Source organism: Podarcis tiliguerta (assembly GCF_965153285.1).
Source record: "Podarcis tiliguerta genome assembly, chromosome: 4".
In the NCBI taxonomy this organism is placed as follows: Eukaryota; Metazoa; Chordata; class Lepidosauria; order Squamata; family Lacertidae; genus Podarcis; species Podarcis tiliguerta.
This window is the reverse complement of record NC_139537.1, coordinates 99,548,129-99,566,741: the sequence shown is the minus strand read 5'-3', so window position 1 is coordinate 99,566,741 and position 18,613 is coordinate 99,548,129. Positions and strand designations below refer to the sequence as shown.

General features: G+C 42.2%; 1 long non-coding RNA gene across 1 annotated transcript; it reads right to left on the bottom strand.

Annotated features, from left to right (window-relative positions):
• Positions 1-3,829: 3,829 nt before the first annotated feature.
• On the bottom strand, positions 3,830-8,111 carry LOC310675417. The gene is made up of 3 exons (XR_014510129.1): positions 8,026-8,111; positions 5,379-5,439; positions 3,830-3,946 (listed from the first exon to the last, which is right to left on the bottom strand). It is a non-coding gene; the product is annotated as an uncharacterized lncRNA (long non-coding RNA).
• Between the last annotated feature and the right edge of the window lie 10,502 nt (positions 8,112-18,613).

Sequence of the window (18,613 nt, the reverse complement as noted above, 5' to 3'; positions counted from 1 at the left end):
TGGAATTTAATGCTGTACCTTTAGTCAAGAAAGAAAAAGACCTTTAAAATCTCATGTTCACACTGGCTAAATTGACTCCTCTCCCTTGTGCAATCAAATTAATTCTGTTCCTAAATCTAATCTGCATGGGAGGGGGGTGTTAAAATTTTTATCTGCTGCTAAAGGAAAAAGTTGATAATAAATAAAGGGTGTTAAATTGACTGAAGCACATCTTGGTCCTGGAAGGAATACCTGTCGTTCTGGGGGGAGCCTGTTTGATTTACTGCTACAGCTCTGCACACACAATTGTTTGATGGCATTGCTTCCACAAGAGAACTTGGGTTAGAATTCTAGAGAGTTTCAGGCTGGATCTACATGTACAGTGGTATATGGTGAGCCATAGTGGGAACCCAAAAGGGAGCCAAGAGGGGCTACAGAGAATGGATAGTGTGTAGGAGTGATGGAAGCAACCCTGAGAGTGTGAGCATGGGAACGAGGCAAGTGTGCCTTGCGGAATTGGCCCTAAAACTGTGCCCTGCTGTCACTTGATCCTTGCTGTGGGCATCTGTAGCGGAGCCACCACAGAGATCAGGCCCACAGCATCTCTTCCAGGACACACTTGCCTCTTTTCCAAAGCAAGTAAGCAAATAGAAAGAAAGAAAGAAAGAAAGAAAGAAAGAAAGAAAGAAAGAAAGAGAAAGTCAGAGAAACCAAAATTGACAGAGTCACCCACCCCAGTTATACATATCTGGAAGCCAGCAACCTTCCATGGAAAACAACAAGTGAAGTACAGGCATACCTTCAAAGCTTTCCAGAGTTTACTACATCATCGTTACATACAGTAATGGAAGATGTGTCTCATGATGACAAACACAAGAGTTCCCATAATCACATTTTGAGCTGAGCCCATGAGATCACCACCACTTGAGCATGCCAGTTGACAGAGGCAAGTTTAGGGGTGGAGCTGTGGGTGCACATGGCACAACTATGATGTAGAATGGAAGGTGAGAGGCAGGGGGAGGGGATTTTGGCATCACACAGTGCACAGCTGAAAGTTGAGACCCAAAGGGCCAACACTGCAATTGATTGACACAGGATGCATTGAGAACTGGTTTCCCCCTGTGTCCCAGGGATTCTATATATGAGATCTATGATGCCTCTTTTCCAACCTATCAAACCCTCAAGCAGAAAAGGCTGCTGGAAGCTCTCTTGGGTTTGTTTCCCCCACGTCATGTTTATTTTCAAAACCCTTAGACCAGGCTTCCTCAACCTTGGCCCTCCAGATGTTTTGAGACTACAATTCCCATCATCCCTGACCACTGGTCCTGCTAGCTAGGGATCATGGGAGTTGTGGGCCAAAAACATCTGGAGGGCCGAGGTTCAGGAAGCCTGCCTTAGACCTTTGGAAAGACCCTGAGCTTTCTCTAGGAAAGCTAAGAAAAACAAGTTAATTATGAGATGCAGTCACCTATAAAACAGCAAGTATATGTTTTATGAAATGAACAAGACAAATGAATGAACAGTGCCAATGGCCGGAATATCCTATTCTGTAGCAGTGCCTAAGAAACTTGCCTTTATGTTTTGAAGCTGAAGCTGCCGAGTATAAGCTCAGGACATCTTCAAGATGGAAGGATCGATATCTTTAAAAAAATGCAAAAAGAAATCAAAGACCTCTCTCATTCCTCTGAAGCTTCCAGAGCCATGAATCTAAGGCAGGAGCTTTGGAATCTGGGGTTTACTTCAGGTTGCTTTCAGTAGCTGTTAACTTTGAGTTTCAGAACTGTTTCAGATATGACATGAGCTATAATTTGGCAAGTCTTTATATGGCTTTCAGAGCCCTGTGTAAGATCTGAGAGACTGGAGTGGAGGCACAGCCAGGCAGAAAGGTCATCTCTAAGAAAAGCAGCCAGAAAGTGGGGAAGCTCTGGAGATAGTGAGCAGCATCTAGAAGCAACTTACTCTTCTTCTTAAATGCACATTCTTCAGAATGAGGAGCTCAGCCAGAATCTGTGTCCTCAAAGGACCAAGTGATACTTTATCGTCCCTACCACCACTGTCATCTGAAAGGTGCTAAGTAATCCTTGTTAAATTGTTTTGATTTTATTATAAAATGTAACACATTTCCCCTGAAGAAGAATTCTAACTCAATCAAAATATGTTGGGGCAGTAAAATATTTCCTTTCTTCTAGGCTGAAATATGATGTGAGAAGATAGTTGTGGGAGGATTTACCTCACATCTCCTGCAACATCTGCTTACAACCAGATTTCTAAACCAGAGTAGTATGACATGTGGAAAGTGCCCGTGCTACTCTTGGAGGCAGCAGCACTTCTGCACAAACTTTCTACATCATCTGTCTCTCCCAAGCATCTTCATCTCATACATTGCTCAGGATGAGGCATGGGGTAGTCACACCAATAGTGCTTAGGTAATGCAGCATTTACCGGGCCTTTGATGTAGGCAGGGAAAATTACCAGATAATGCATACCTTTGGGATACATAGCAATTCGCATCTCACACATGTGTGTTGAGAAATGGTCCACAAACATCTTCAGGCTGTTTCAAATGTAACTTTCTGATCTATATGGTTTGTTCTCTTCTCTGCATCCATGTAGACAGTCATTCCACTTGTGGCCCTCTGATCCCACATGTACTATGTTAGGTGCACAGTGAAAAGCACTGTAAGTCTTATCTCCATGCTGGAAAGTCTACTGGATGTATAGCCATGTGGGAACTCCCTCCAGTTGGACCAGAACTAGGGTGGGGAGAGAGGGGCCCTTGACCTGATTCAAGATTCCTGATTCACCAAAATCATGTCATATACATTATTTACATAAATAACATTTATTTTAATAATGTGCTAGATGAGATTATGGGATTTGGTGCTAAAATACAAAATGAGTTAAATCCTGCAGAAATTTCATCAGGTACTAGGCATTGCCAATTCTCTAAGTTGGCAACAAGTTTAGAACTCCTGAAAATAATCCATAAATATTCACTAATGGAGTCTCATCCAAATTTGGAAACATACTTGTTTGTCATTTTATTCCAATTGTTCATAATTTTCTATGTCATAAAATACATATGGAATCGGCTTAGGGGCATGTTTCATGTTGTTTGCCCTAGCACCAGAATGCTGAGCTTTGCCTCTGCCCTCCAATCCAAGTTTGGTGATCTGGACTCTAAAAATGAATTCACAGAGCAATGATTGTGCATTACATGCTCATATTGTAGGCTATTTGGATCGTGTGGTCCACAATGTATTTCCTTTAGTTGTGAGCATTTTAAGCCAGCCCATTACATTGATGGAAATGCAAGCTAGTAACAAAACAGTGGTGCCCCCTGTTTAATAGCTGGGACTCTTCTTCCATCGCATACTTACTGAAGTGGTTAATCCGGTCCTGGTTTGTCCAGAGGCCTATAATTGTGAAATCATTATGAAAACATGAGTCACACAGATCAATCAATACCTTGGCTCTGTAATTCCTGGCAATGCATTTAGGTAAGTATTGGAAACCACCATTCTCGTGTTAATGTATATTATAGCTCATGAGATGAAGAGCCTAATGATTAATATTTTTATTTTAATGGTTGTGCTGATGCAGCATTTATGAAAGTACAACTGCATTGCTACTTTGGAGATGCACACAAAGATTGGTTAACATAAGCCCTGCATAGGGCAAATCCATGAAGACTAGACAAAGATTTTCATGACCCATGTTGCCACCTTTTTAAAAAAATGTTTTTTAAAAAATATTTTTGCATTTTCTATTTTTCTATTTTCTAAGTAGTCTCTTAGATTGCTGAGACATTCAGCCATGTGGCCCAGTGGACGTATGTTGGGCCAGTCACTATATCTAAGAGAGGTCTCTCTTACCTTTCAGGGTTGTTGTGAAGAGAAAATGTCTATATATACAACCTTGAGATCCTTTGACCACACTTGTGGCTTGTGACACATAGATTGCCAGACTGAAAAGATTAATCAATATGAAAATGCTGGTATTTTTAACAGAGAGAGAGCAACTAGTCCATAACATTGTTTTCCAAAGTACTTGGATAGAGGTGAGATGAGAGTTGGGCCACAGTGACTTAAGCAGACTTAATATACATCAGAAAGAGGCAAGGATAATTTGCATGATCATGTTCCACATGCCATAAATGTAACTGTTTTATGAGCTTTTATGTGAAACTCATATGACAGATCAGCTATTGTATACGAACTTCTAAACAAATGTGGCCATCCAATACCAGTCAATGTAAGGCAAACTCATCTATCTACCCACAGTTCTCAAACACTTTAGCACAGGGAAAGGGAACCTGTTCAGTGCTATTTTTCTAGAAAAAGAGGCACTAGAACTCACCCTGAATGCCTCCCTCATTCTCTTATAATGGCAATGGTGCCCACTTGAGAGGTGCTGAGTTCCAGAGAGTTTCAGAGAGTTCTAGCTAAAAAAAAGCCCTGCCTGTGCCTCTCCAGCTGTTGCTGGGTTACATTTCCCTAAATAAACACATGAGACTTAACCGGCTGTGTTCTAAGATAAATAAGGTGTACTATTCATAGTATCAAATTGTAAATTTCCACAGAAGTAATTCATAAAGTTTAACAAACAAACAAAGCAGAAGACCCAGTGGATCAGATCATTCTATAGTCAGTTCATGCATAAGGTCCATCTGTGTAATGGTATCTATTCCATAGGTTGTTTTGTTGTTGTTTTGTTAGAGTTACATCTCCCATCATCTGTGGCCATTGGCCAAGTTGTCTGAAGCTGATGGGAGCTGGACATTTGGAGAGCCACAGGTTTTGCATGATTTAGCATGACCAAGAAACGGCTCAGGATGATACTAGAAACAAGTGCCATATGTGCGAGACATTCAAAGTGGTATCATACCACTTTAAGCAGTCACATCTTCCCACCAAAGATTCCTGGGAACTGTAGTTGGTTAAGGGGCTGGGTGTTGTTAGGATACCCTATTCTCACAGTGTTATAACTCTCAGAGTAGTTTAACAGTCAATCCCTCGTCCCAGGAAACTGGGAATTGTAGCTCTGTGAGAGGAATAGATACAGGTTTGCAGCACAGCCAGAGGGATGTGGGGAAAACACATAGAAAATATTTCTAGCATTGACAAAGACAAGCTACTTTGTACTTTTTTGTGCCGAAGTACAAAGAGAGGCTTCTGTCTTGAAGTGCAACAATCTTATGCTCTTGTCCCATCTGACCAGAATCAAAATGGAATTTGTCTGGAAGATATAGGCTTTAGTGTTCAGATGTCTAGGGGAGAGTGCTATAATGGCCAAGAGACTGATGCGCTAAGGCAGGTTTGTCTCTTTCAGCCTCAGTTTCTCTCCTCACTCCACCCCCAGCCCCAGCCCCCCCCCCAATCTGCAATATGGGTCCTAACTTATCTTACAGTGTTGTGGTAAACGTTGCAGTTGGAAGATGCATGTGAAATGTTTTTACATCTAAAAGCGTTATATAAAGGCTGTTATTATTGTTGTTTCTTTACCACATAAACCAAATTCAAAGATTCTCCTCATAGTCCCCAGTATAACCCTGGATTCTGAATGCATTGGTTGGTCAGCTGAATGGAGATCTCAGTTCAGGAATCTCATTGGCATTAAAGAATTACAGGTGAATCCTAACCACATTAACTAGTGATATTTCTCTAGAAAAAGAGGTGGAAGTGGTGTCCAGTGAGCTCTGGCTAGAAAAAAGCCCCGATGTTAACTAAGAAGGCAAGCAGCATTCAATAGAGCTTACTCCAAGGTAAGTGGAGTTTGGACTGCAGCTCTATTTAATTTAATGCTGGGGGGAATTTTACAGACAAATATCTGACAACATGCCCACAAGAAAACTTTTAAACTTGACTGATATGGTGACCTTAAAAATTAACAATCCATGCTACAAACACTAAAGTAGAGAAACAAGTTAAAGTCTTTGCTTTTATACATTGCTGAGGTTTACCTTTTTCAATAGAAATCCTGACACACTGCACTAGGGGTGTGTGGGGGGGGGGAATTCATTATCTTTTGAAAACAGTATGCAATAGTTTCTGTTGTTTCTGTTTTATGTGAACCACCCTGAGACCTCCAGGTATAGGGCGGTATAGAAATTAAACAAATAATAATAATAATAAAATTCATTCCAATAGAACCAATTTTCCTTATCTGGTACACGATATGTAATATATATTGCTAACACAGCTGGTTGAAATGATTGCTCATTTTCCTTTTTAAGATCCAGTTATAACTTCTTAGCATTTTTGCTGCAATGACTACTTACATACACAAATGTAAATTCAATTTGAATCAATAATAATTATGTAAAGGTAAAGGGTAAAGGGACCCCTGACTATTAGGTCCAGTCGTGACCAACTCTGGGATTGCGGCGCTCATCTCGCTTTACTGGCCAAGGGAGCTGGCGTACAGCTTCCGGGTCATGTGGCCAGCATGACTAAGCTGCTTCTGTAGAACCAGAGCAGCGCACGGAAACACCGTTTACCTTCCCGCCGGAGCGGTACCTATTTATCTACTTGCACTTTGACGTGCTTTCGAACTGCTAGGTTGGCAGGAGCAGGGACCGAGCAATGGGAGCTCACCCCATCGCAGGGATTCGAACCACCGACCTTCTGATCAGCAAGTCCTAGGCTCTGTAGTTTAACCCACAGCGCCACCTGCGTCCCTAATAATTATGTATATGTGACTAAATTGAGGATTTCTTTCAGGCATGCAGTCTTGTTATACTGCTGCACTTGAATTTAAGTCAATTCATGCCCATTGCACATACAGTAACTATTTTAATATGTTCAGATGCTGTATAAATAGATTCCATATAAATCCAGCAGCACCTTTTCAGACCAAATAATTTTCAATACATCCTGTGCTTCTATTATTTATTAGTATACAATAGGTTACCACACCAACCTCTTCAGATGCAAAAGTGGATTACAACCAGATAAAAGATTTGAAGTGTTTTGACCAAGCTGCAGGGATGTTAAAAGATTGTTTAATCTCCACAATCCTTATTTCAAAAGGATTCCATGTGCATATTCTAACTTAGTCACTTCCTGGCCCTGAACCTAGTTGTATCTGGGTGGAGTCAGGAGCTTCTTGTTGCTGTCTTGCTCTTAACGAAGAGAGACAATCAAATTAATGTCAAGAAGCTTACTGACTAGTATATTCTCCAAGCCTTCCATGACAGACTGTACAAGTACAAACAGCATGGGGAACAGAATGATAAATGATTCTCTCAATCTTTACATAAAGGGAGAGGAATCTCCAGTTCCTGTTGTAATCCCTGGTTAATGCAGCTGTTTTTTTGGTATTATTTGTAAAAAAAATCATTGCTCTTCATCAAAATAAACATTTAAACAGTGTATCAAAACCACATAGGTGTTCTTTTCTTTTTTAGAAAACATGTTTACATTTTATTTTCATTGGATGAAATCGAACATTGCGCAAACAGATTTCTGTTCATATAACAGGAGTTCCTCTTCCTTTGCTCCTCCCTGAAGCCCCCACCTGAACTCAAAAACTACTGTGGAGGGTTGGGGGACCCTCTAGTTGGGAGAATTATTATGTTAATTAAATGATTCAAATCTCCAGAAAACCAACACACGCCTCATGGACGTAGTAGCCTCCCTCGTGCATCCTCATCGCCTATATGCCAAATAGAATTGAGGATGGTTTTTTAAATATATAGAATTGCCACTCCAAGAAGACTGTAATACTCACTCACAGGTTTTATTATATTTTGCATTTATTGACACCTCTTCATTGTTGTTGGTAAACATTTGTCTTGAGAGACAATGGAGTGTGCCTATGGGGGTGAACTCAAACTGCTGCATGACTTCCCCAGAGTGCAAGCCTGGGCAGTGTGTCTGGAGGTCCTGGACTGCCCAGACAACAAGACCCACTTCTTGGCCTCACTGCTGTGGTCCAAAGGTAAGCAGAGCAAGATGTTTGGCACCAGCTTGGCTGCAGGGGTTGCCAGAAGGAGGTGTATAACTGTTTTCGGGACTCCGGATTTGTGTAGGGTTTACTCCTTACCTCCCGCAAGGCAGCAGAGGTTTAGGATCCGAGATTTCCTTCTCCTAAATGGTTTGCATGTGCAGAAACTGCCTTATTGACTGTAGGACCCACTGTTGGCCTCATCTGCTCAATCCGCCAGAGCCTATCTTCACATGCAGGGAAGTCCCTAACTCACCAAAAGTTGAGACCGATTGGCTACCCTCCCCTGGTTCAGCTGGCTAGTCGAAGCCGTTCCTAGTGTGCCTGCTGTTGCCTGCTGACAGCTTCTAGGAGCCACAGGTGAGAGCTGAGTGCAGGGTGGGGACCAAAGGTGGACAAACTACCAGGCATAGACATGGGCAATCTGGAAGTGCTTCCAACATCTGCATTCTAGGTATATAGAAAGACACACAGAGAGAGAAAATGGAAGGATTGAATTTGAAGGATTTTCAGAGCAAGGAAGGTGAGCCAGAGAAACTAGAAGAAAAAGGAGTAGTTGGTCTATAAGTTGAGATAAAGGCACAAGGAGAGGTAAAGCAGGAGGCCTGGTTTACTGCGGCCAGTGGTAAGCCAGGGGAGAAGGAAAAAGGCAAGGGTGAAACACTACACTACAAATAAATGGGAGGGGCTGTAGGCAGGGAGTGTCCCACTACAGAAAATAAGCCAGTTTAGGAATCCTGAGATGAGAAGCCTACCTAAGCCCAAGTAGTGAAAGTAGCCTCCCAACAGGAAGAAAGAACCTGGAACTATGAGTATCATGGTGACCTCAAGAATCACAATTGTGACAAACATCTTATATATAAATTAGGGCCTGACCTGCAATTGCATCATTTTAGCTTCCTTCTCAGGGTCTCCTGAGAAATTCCCAGGATGAAGGGCTGTTTTGTGCTTATTGAAAAAACTTATTTCACTCTATTTCACACAATCTGGAAAGTTCATATGACAGTATACACTTTTCCCTGCCTTGATGTTTTTCTTCAATGCAGCATATGCACATAGTACTTCATTGTGTCATGACTTTTCTTAGAATGATTGACTTGGCAAAGCAAGGTTGAATCTGGGACCAAAATTACACTCCAACAGATGATCTCAAATGAATTATGCAGTTTGTTAAAACACATAAGTACCCCTCCCCCGATGGCTCAGCCAATAGGCACTCAGCATTCTGCTTCCACAATGGCCAACCAGATGCCTCCCAAGAGCCAAAAGACATGAGTGCAAGAGCACTCTTCCCACTTGTGACTCTACAGGCATGCTGCCTCTGATAATGTTGGCAGTCATTCATTGTGGCCCATCATGCCTGTTTGGGAGTTTTCTGAATCCCAAGGATATTTGGGCCTGATTGACAGCAAATATTAGAACCCAGACATCCAGCAGTAAAGGCCCTAACATGCAGGCTGCTCCTGTTTGGAAATATTGAACAATGAAAGCCTGATACTCTGAACTGTCAAGCTGTGCATGCCTGTAAGCTCCCAACTCTGATCTGTGAAGAAGGAGGGGTAGGGAAACATTACCCACTGCCTTGAGGGACATCTTCAGGAGAAGAAAAGGCTGAATAGTAAACCCTACACAAATCCAGAGTGGAGTCCTTAAGATGGTTGGATGGCACCTTGTACGCCTCCTTCCGACAACTCCTGTAGCCAAACATATTGCTCTGCTTTCCTTTGGACCACATCAGTGAGGACAAGAGGAGAGTTCTTGTCATCTGGGCAGTCCAGGCCCTCTACCCCCACCCTCCAGAGGTGCTCCGTCTCTTAAGACAGATGGATGCCAAGAAAAAGGGGAACCTTGTTTACTTACATTGCAGCACAACAGAGGCAAGCACGTTAATGATGAACAATGAATAGTCTACCACTAGTTCTTTGGAAAATAGTAGACTGGCTTCCCTCCATCTTGGTATAGTGTCTCAGTAAGTAAATGCTCTTAGCTGGCCACTTGCCTTGATTGCTGGCCAGTAGTTCCTGCTGACAGTTGTGCCACTGTGCAAAGATTGGGCCCAAAATAAGCAACTGTAGCCTATTCTGAAATTAAATCCTACCTTCTGTTTGCACTGGATTTTTTGTGGGTATTTGCTGACAGATGTTCCAGCTGATTTATGGTATTATTATACTAGTGATATAACACAGTGGGGTGCACTGTGGTTGTCTGTGTGATTGATGCAGCAGATAAACATAAAGTGTTTGATTACAGAAAGTATTTTGATTTCAGAGAAATTTGAGAAGCAAGAAATTACTTAGAAAAAACTGAAAGACTATACCTAACTAAAAGCACAACAATGTATTGTTTCAACGCATTTCTTCCACTAAATTGGTGTTGAATTGGCAATAGCTGTTCTGCCTATTTGAAGGGTGTGTGTGTGTTTTGGCATCCGTCTGTCTCAAGAAACAATGGAGTGCACCTCTGGGGGTAAAGTCAAACTGCTGTGTTAGCAGCACCAGAGTGACCTTCCATGGTGTGCAAGTGTGGGCAGTGTGTATGGGGGTCCTGGGCTGCCCAGATGATAAGTCCCCTCTCGGCCTTGCTGATGTGGTCCAAAGAAAATCAGAGAAATCAGAGAAATACCTTGTGCACCAGCTGGGCGGCAAGTGTTGCCAGAAGGAGACACACAAGGCACCATCCAGCCCTCTAAGGGACTCCACTCTCGATTTAAGTAGGGTTTATTTCTTAGCCATTTATTCTCCCAACAATATCCCACAAGGTAGTGGAGGCTTAGGATCAGAATTTTCCTTCTCCTAGATGGGCTACCTTCCCAGGTTGATGAGTCCATCTGCCCCTCACTTCCCTCTACAGCACATGCAGAGACCACCTTCTTAACTGTTGGTCTCCTATGCTCAATCCACCAAAATCTGCCTTCACGTATATTTATATGGATAGGTGGCAGACCGTATTAGATAAGTATGTATTTTACAAAGGAAGAGAGAAACTATTTAGAATCTACATGATCAGTGAAAAATGTCTCAAGGGTGCTTAAGATGCCCCTGAAATACAGATAATATGAGAAGCGTAGAACAGGTTTAAAAGCTTTGAAAGCAACCTTTGCATTGCCCTTGCATTAAGAAACCTGGATTTGTGTCCCCCAGGATACCCATGAGAGCATCAACTAAAAAAGGGAATCACAACAGTTGTTACTGCCCATCAACAGAAGCATAAAAGTTTTTATTGTTATGAAGCTGGAGACCCTTCTTTTAATCTCTGTGGGATGGTTTTCAGAAAGTCAGAGACCACTTTGACCACTTTGTTTGTGTATGCCAATCAAATTATGAAGGCTTAGAAGAATAACAGTAACGAAACAAAGGAAGGCTAGATTTGTCTGCCTTGGGGGACCTTTCCTCCAGATTTAGAGAAAAGGGGTGAACTGCCAGGCATGGAAAGAAGATGAGTGACGCTGAAATTTAGTTATTAATTCACAACAAACAATTTAAAGAAAAGTTAATATACTGCATGCTCTTACAAGGAATGTTTTTTTATCTGAATAAACATGTGTGAGCCAGACATTAGTAACCACATATAACAGGAGTATACAAAATATTTTAATAATTAAATAATCCTTGGGGCTTCTTGAAAGGTATTCTGAAACTTAAACTTCCCTGAAACTCAGCTGTCATCAGTCTCCTCTTATGATGTATTTGATGTCTTCTGGGGTGTTTTCTAATAAAGAGACCACAAAAGTGAGTCTCATGGTGAATGTTCAAGCTATAACACTTCCCCAAATTCTCTGGAATGCACAGAGATTTCAGGCCATTGCTCCAGCAGGGGATAGGGCATAGAAGGAAGACACTTCATCCATGCCTTAAGAACCAAGAGTCTGTGCTTTGGTCTCCATAAAGTGTGCGTTTGTGTGTGAATTTGATTGGCATACATACACGTACACACACACAAAATGGCCCCAGGGACAGGGAACACTGTATGAAGGGCATTTTGTGCAGAAATACAAATCAGACAGGCAGAAACATGGCATAAAACAGTTGCCTAAGGAAGCTAAAGGTACCAATCAATCCTCCATTTAAAAAAAACAAAACCCCAGACAAGGCCCATTGGGAGCAGAGGACAGGACTCCGGTTCCACGCTTGCACTGGTCCTAAAGAAATGATATTTGGGCCCTGTCCATGGCAGGTGTGTGAGGATACCTCAGCAACAGACAAGTTCATGCAGTAAAGATTTCCTGGAGGTTGACAGTTTGAAAATCACTGGTCTTGTAGATACAATGTCCTTGCCAAGAAGCCTCAAGGTTTGAGTACTGAACATGCAAGTTGTAAACTTCACATTTGCTATGCAAGTGGTTTTGTTTTCGCTCCTAGGCATATTCTCTCTCTCTCTCTCTCTCTCTCTCTCTCTCTCTCTCATTTTAGCAGAGTGCTTTGTCCCAGGTGTTGATTTTCTTATGTTAAAAGAAACCTGGAAAGAAAATACAAAACAAAGACCATTAGAAAATGAGGAACTTTCTATTTTGATCTCCTTTGAGCTTAACAATTGTTTTCTGGAAGTGGAGTTTATGATGAGTGATTAATAGGTGCATATTTTACCATCGGGTGAACACAAATCACACAAACCATGTTCTGCAAAAAAGATGATTGTGTGATCTTCTGTGTTAATATTTGTAATGGAAATGAATCAAATTACAAAGCTTTTGAGAAAAAGAAATATTCAGCTGTAATTTATGTATTTCAGTCATGGCCCTCCTCCCCATCTCCAGGCAGCCATCTTATTTCACAGTAAATACTGGATTGAAACAAAACACTGTTTCTGTAAGATCCCATTGTGCTATGCATTTAAAACAGTATCACCCTACTTTAAACAGCCAGGCTTCCTCCAAAGAATCCTGGGAACTGTAGTTTGTTAAGGGTGCTGAGAGCTGTAAGGAGACCCTTCTCCTCACAGACCTATAATTCTCAGTTTTCTGGAAAGAGGGATTCAGGAGGGGTAAGAGGAGTTACGCCTGTCAATTTCCTTAAAAATAACTCCAAAACTTCATTTTTTTGAGATTTTGGCTTTTAATGAAAGGGCTGGTGCCATGCTGTTTTTATTGTAATTATTTGTATGACTTTAAATATACAGTATTTCATACAGGTATACAGTTTTAATTGTTTTCTATGATTGTTTTTTCGATATTTTTAGCAGTTCTTATTTTTAACTGTAACCCACATTCAGTCTCATCAGAGAAAAGGGTGGGGTAAACAACAACAACAACAACAGTCGTCTCCTAACAACTCTCAGCACCCTTAACAAACTAAAGTTCCCAGGGGTCTTTGAGGAAAGCCATGACTGTTTAAAATGGTATGTATAGTACAGGTTGTGCATATGATGGTAACTTTTAAACTTGTGTTGGCTTGGTTACACTACCTGATTTTGGCTGCTGCGTGAGCTTTGGTTGCTGGTGTTGGAAATTTGCCTCCTCTAGACTGTGTTATCTCCAGCTCCCACAGATGAAGAGCCAATACTCCTTTGGACCTGGAGGACTGTTGAGGGTTGACCCTGGACAAACCGTGACTGGTGCCTACTGTGGAACGGATGTCAGCACAACGTACATCCTGCACCAATCTTATTACACTGTGTCTTTTTCCCACCAGCACCAGTAGCAGCTAATAACATGGAGTTCTTTCACACCTGTACCTTCTTATAGTGGCCACATATCTTATGCTTTTATAAGTCCCTGGACAAACCTAGACAGCTTTAGAGAGAAATCTATTATTGCTTTAAGGTTTACAAAGTTGTTATGCATCATTCTTCTTCAACTCATTTAACACTTGCCGACAATTTTTTATTATTTTATTTTCTGCTAGAGTTATTTTTAATTCATTTCTGCTTGTGGGGAATAAGTTGATGCTATATGTATGGCTGCAAGATTAATTTCATTTTAACTTCCTCATTCTGATTGTTAGCAATTCATTATGGCAAATTCTACTTAGAATTGGGAAGGTCCTATAAGTGGTTTCAGTTGGGATATTTTGTTTTCAGGTTGGAAGATGCCAAGTTTAGAGATAATTTTATGCAAAGGTTAGAACATTCTGTTCTTGAATACATAAAGCAGGGCTGCCATTCAACATTTCAGAATTCATATATAGAAATGTAGAGCAAATAAAAACTGTCATCTCATGTCTTTGAGGGAGAGATTTTTAATTTTAATCAATGCAGTTAAACTATCCTGTTTTTGATTACTCTGGAGTTCACCTATCTTTTCCTTTACATAATTTCACAAAACTTAAAACATATTTGTAGCTTGGTTCAGATTTTAAATGAATAAGGGAAAATCAAAAGTAGTGAGTCGGAGCAGAAAAAAAAATACTGTTTAAAAATCAAAAATTAAATTGTTCCAGGAAACAGGAACACTATATTAATTTCCCTTCCTCCTCCATATTGTAGCCACTTTCACAGTGAAATAAAAAAGGAAATGCATCACCAAAACACAAGGGCCTGCTGCATATTGAGTGGTTCTCAAGACCACCTGCCCAGAGCAAGGCAGGCAGGCAGGCAAGGGCCATGGCAGGACCTGATCCAGTTGTCCCCTCCCACTGCCAAGGACAGGGCCATCTTAAGCATATCCGGCACTGTGGTGCAAAGCTCCCTCTGGTGCCCCCCCCCCCGTTTCCCAGTTTTTTAGGGAGGACGGCTCTGCCGGCAGGGCTGGAGGAGGCGGGCAGCAGCTGGAGAGTGGTTCCTCTGGCAGGGAAGAGGAGGAGGTTGGATGAAGCCTCCTGGCTCAGCTGGCCGCTTTGTGTCACGGTGGCTACGGCAGATGGAGGCTCCAGGGGCGGCGCTGGTTTGGCATGACGGAGGTGGGTGAGGGCAGCGAGCTGATGCCAGGAGATGCCGTGTCCAGCCTCCACCTCTTCCCTGGCGCCCTCCAGAACTTGGTGCCCTGGCGCCCTGTGCCACTAGCTTCTATGGGTAAGATGACCCTGGCCAAGGAAATTGGAAACCTTTTGTAAGGACACCAGAGGACGAGGTAAGGTGAACTAAACCATATTGGGGGGGGGGGGTAGAAAAGGGGCTTCTGTTTCCTGTAGCAGCCAGTAGCACCATCAGGACAAGGCTTTGGGGCAGAAATCTAGCTCCCATTCAGCAGAACGAGCAGGATGGCCCAACTTAGCACATCTTGGAACAAAACTTCAATGCATGTTTCTGCATATTATTTTGTGAATTTAAGTTTCTACATGCTTTAAGATGCAAACCTATACATGCTGACCTTGGGAAAAGACCCACAAGATTCCATCCCAGCTGGTCTTTAGCAGAACTTTTGAAAATGTTAAGAACTGCTGCTTAGGTTTGCTTTCTTTCCCTAGGAGACTTTTGAGCTGAAGGGTGGGTGAGTAAAATGCTTAAATTTTACCGGTGGAGTACAGGGTCAGATTTAAGGTGCTGCTTTTGACCTTTAAAGCCCTTCGCGGCCTAGGACCCTCGTACCTACGGGACCGCCTCTCCTGGTATGCCCCACCGAGAGCCTCAAGGTCCATAAATAGCAACACCCTAGAGGTCCCAGGCCCTAAGGAAGTCAGATTAGCCTCAACCAGAGGCAGGGCCTTTTCAACACTGGCCCCGGCCTGGCGGAACGCTCTGCCTCATGAGACCAGGGCCCTGCAGGATCTGATTTCTTTCCGCAGGGCCTGTAAGACAGAGCTGTTCCGCCTGGCCTTTGGCTTGGAGCCAATTTGATTCCCTCCCCCTCTTTCTTTTTTCCTTTCTCCTCCTGTGGTGAGGCTGCATTTTAATGTTTTAATGTTCCATTATTTTAATGTTGTATTTTACTTTTGTTTTTAAGTTGTAATCATTCATCTTGTTTTTATTGTTGCTTGTAAGCCACTCTGAGCCCGGCCTTGGCTGGGGAGGGCGGGGTATAAATAAAAAATTATTATTATTATTATTAAATAAATAATATTGAGTGTGTTTAGTTTTCAGACCATTTCCCAGGAAGCAACAGGTTCTTTGGAAGCTTAGATTAGAATAATTAGCAATACCTTTACCCATTGCTGCTGATCTGTCCCTGAAATGCCTGACAAGAGAAATATTGGGGGGTGGGGGTGGGATCTTCTTGATGAAGGTGAGGCTACAACACTATACTATAGCAACCTATTGACATGGGTGTAGCCAGGATTTTTCGTTGGGGGGGGGCAGCCAAAGTTGCTGAAGTTTTTTTAGGAAATCAAAGTTGTTGAAGTATATTTGCCCCCTCCCCAGGCTGTGCTCATGCATATTGTGCCCCCCTTTATTTCTGTGAAGTAAAGATAAACTTCAGTATTAAAAGTTTTGAAACTCTGAAAACATTGGTTATCAACCATGTCAAACATTAAATCGGCACACCAAGTACATGTCAGCTATCAATGAAATGTCAAATATTTAATTCATATTACAATGGATATGAGGGACGCGGTTGGTGCTGTGGTCTAAACCACAGAGCCTAGGGCTTGCCAATCAGAAGGTTGGCGGTTTGAATCCCCGTGACGGGGTGAGCTCCCGTTGCTCAGTCCCTGCTCCTGCCAACCTAGCAATTCGAAAGCACGTCAAAGTGCAAGTAGATAAATAAGTAAATGGCATTTCCGTGCGCTGCTCTGGTTCGCCAGAAGCGGCTTAGTCATACCAGACACATGACCCGGAAGCTGTACACTGGCTCCCTCGGCCAATAAAGCGAGATGAGCGCCACAACCCCAGAGTTGTCTGCGACTGGACCTAATGGTCAGGGGTCCCTTTACCCTTTACCTTACAATGGATATCAAATACAGATACCCAATATTCAGAGAATATTTGACTACTGGAGCAGAGGTGGATTTAGGACCGTGCGACTGGTTCCCTCGCACTGGGCGCTGAGCTGATGGAATTGTGGATAAACCCAGATGCTTACTCGGAAATAAAAATATACTCTCAATGGACAGATGAATTCAGAGGGTAAGTGCATTTACAGTGGTTCTGCATTGGACTGTTGCCAGACTTCTTCAAGTTCCTATATTAAGCCCCTGCAAAGCAGACATAATTGGTTTATTATTAATAACATGTTCCCAGTTACATAGGGTAAAGAACTAAGCCATGTTCCAGGCAAGTTAGGCATACGGAATAGCAGAACTGGAAAGTGAGTGTTGGCTAATGCGCAATATCCAGCATGATGTTAATTCTACATATGATGACATAAGAATAGGATTGCACTTTATTACAATTATTATTCTCCCCTGTGCTAATGTCTAGATTACTGGAATAACATGTTTTTGTTTTGTGATATTCTTTTACCTTATTTCATGCATAGCCCATCTTTCCTCCAAGAACTCAAGGTGGTGCAAATGGATCTCCCCTGATCCTGCCCATTTTATCCTCACCTAATGGACCTAATGGTTAGGGGTCCTCACACTGTGAGATAACTTAGGCTGACATATAGTGACTGACCCAAAGACACCCAAGGAAGTTTCATGGCTGAGTGGAGATCTGAACCTGGGTCTCCTAGTCCAACGCCTTATCATTACGCCACACTGGCTTACTTAGGTAAGCTAACACATTTCTTTCTTTGGCATCCTGGCTTGAAGTGCATGCACTTTCCCCCTTTGAATGGCAGTGCAGATTTTGTAAATCTGCTGGTGCCTAAACTTTGCCTAGTTGCTATCTCTCAGCTCAACCTCCCTCACAGTGTTCTTTTGAGCACAAGCTGCATATGACGTCTTGACATCAATGGAGGGAGACTGGGATACAAATGATGGTAGCGCTTTGCACCACGCCCAGGCCTCTTTGGGCCCCAAGTGAGAGGGAAAGGGAAAAAATGGTAAAGGCTGAAATTTTGTATCTCAGAGAGCATATGGCAACTGAAAGAAACAGGAGCAACAGCCTTGTGTCTCTTTCCCTTTAAACATGTGTATCACAGCAAATGGGCACCATTTTATTCTGCATTTCCATGTTCCTTTCAAATGGGATGTGGAAAAGCTACAGGAAAATGAAAAATGTGATTACTCTGCATCTTATTACAGTGACTTCTCTTTCATAGTCACTGAAATGTTTTGTATATGTGTTTTATGTAGCTAGAGAACTGTAAGGAGCAGATAAAGGCTTTCTTACTTTTATAAGTAATAATTTCATGGTTATGATGGCCCTCTGGTGGGAGATCAGATATGTCCAAAGACATGCAAGATATCTGCAACTGGGAAAACTGGGAGGACACAATCCCCATGCACTTCAACCCATGTTCTCCCATGAGTCTGGGCCAGGAGGAAAGAAAATGGCATTTAGTTTGAAGATTTTCCTAATTAGCTAGGAGCCCCTGGGGTTTTTCTGCCTTTGGTAGCTGCCTGTAATACCCATTGGGTTGATCTCATCCTGCCTTTATGATTTTCATTAGTTATCTTGATGTCATTGTTGGTTTTGGGGGAACAAATAAATCTTTCCTTGCTGCTGACTATTGACAGGCAATTTCTTCCCAGGGTGCCTTATCCAGCCTAAGATGCATTTTAGGTGTGGAGTTTCCTGCTGTCTAGCCTGATTGCCTGTTATTTTGCTTTGCTAATCTAGGAGCCATGAAGAGAAGTACATAAATAGGTATTCTCTCTGCATGTAGTTTTAACGTTTTCTTTTAAAAAAAGGAAGGGAGGAATTGCATTGGCCTGAGGGCCCGAGAAAGCAAACTCCATCATCAAACCATCTATTTACATAACTGCTAGCA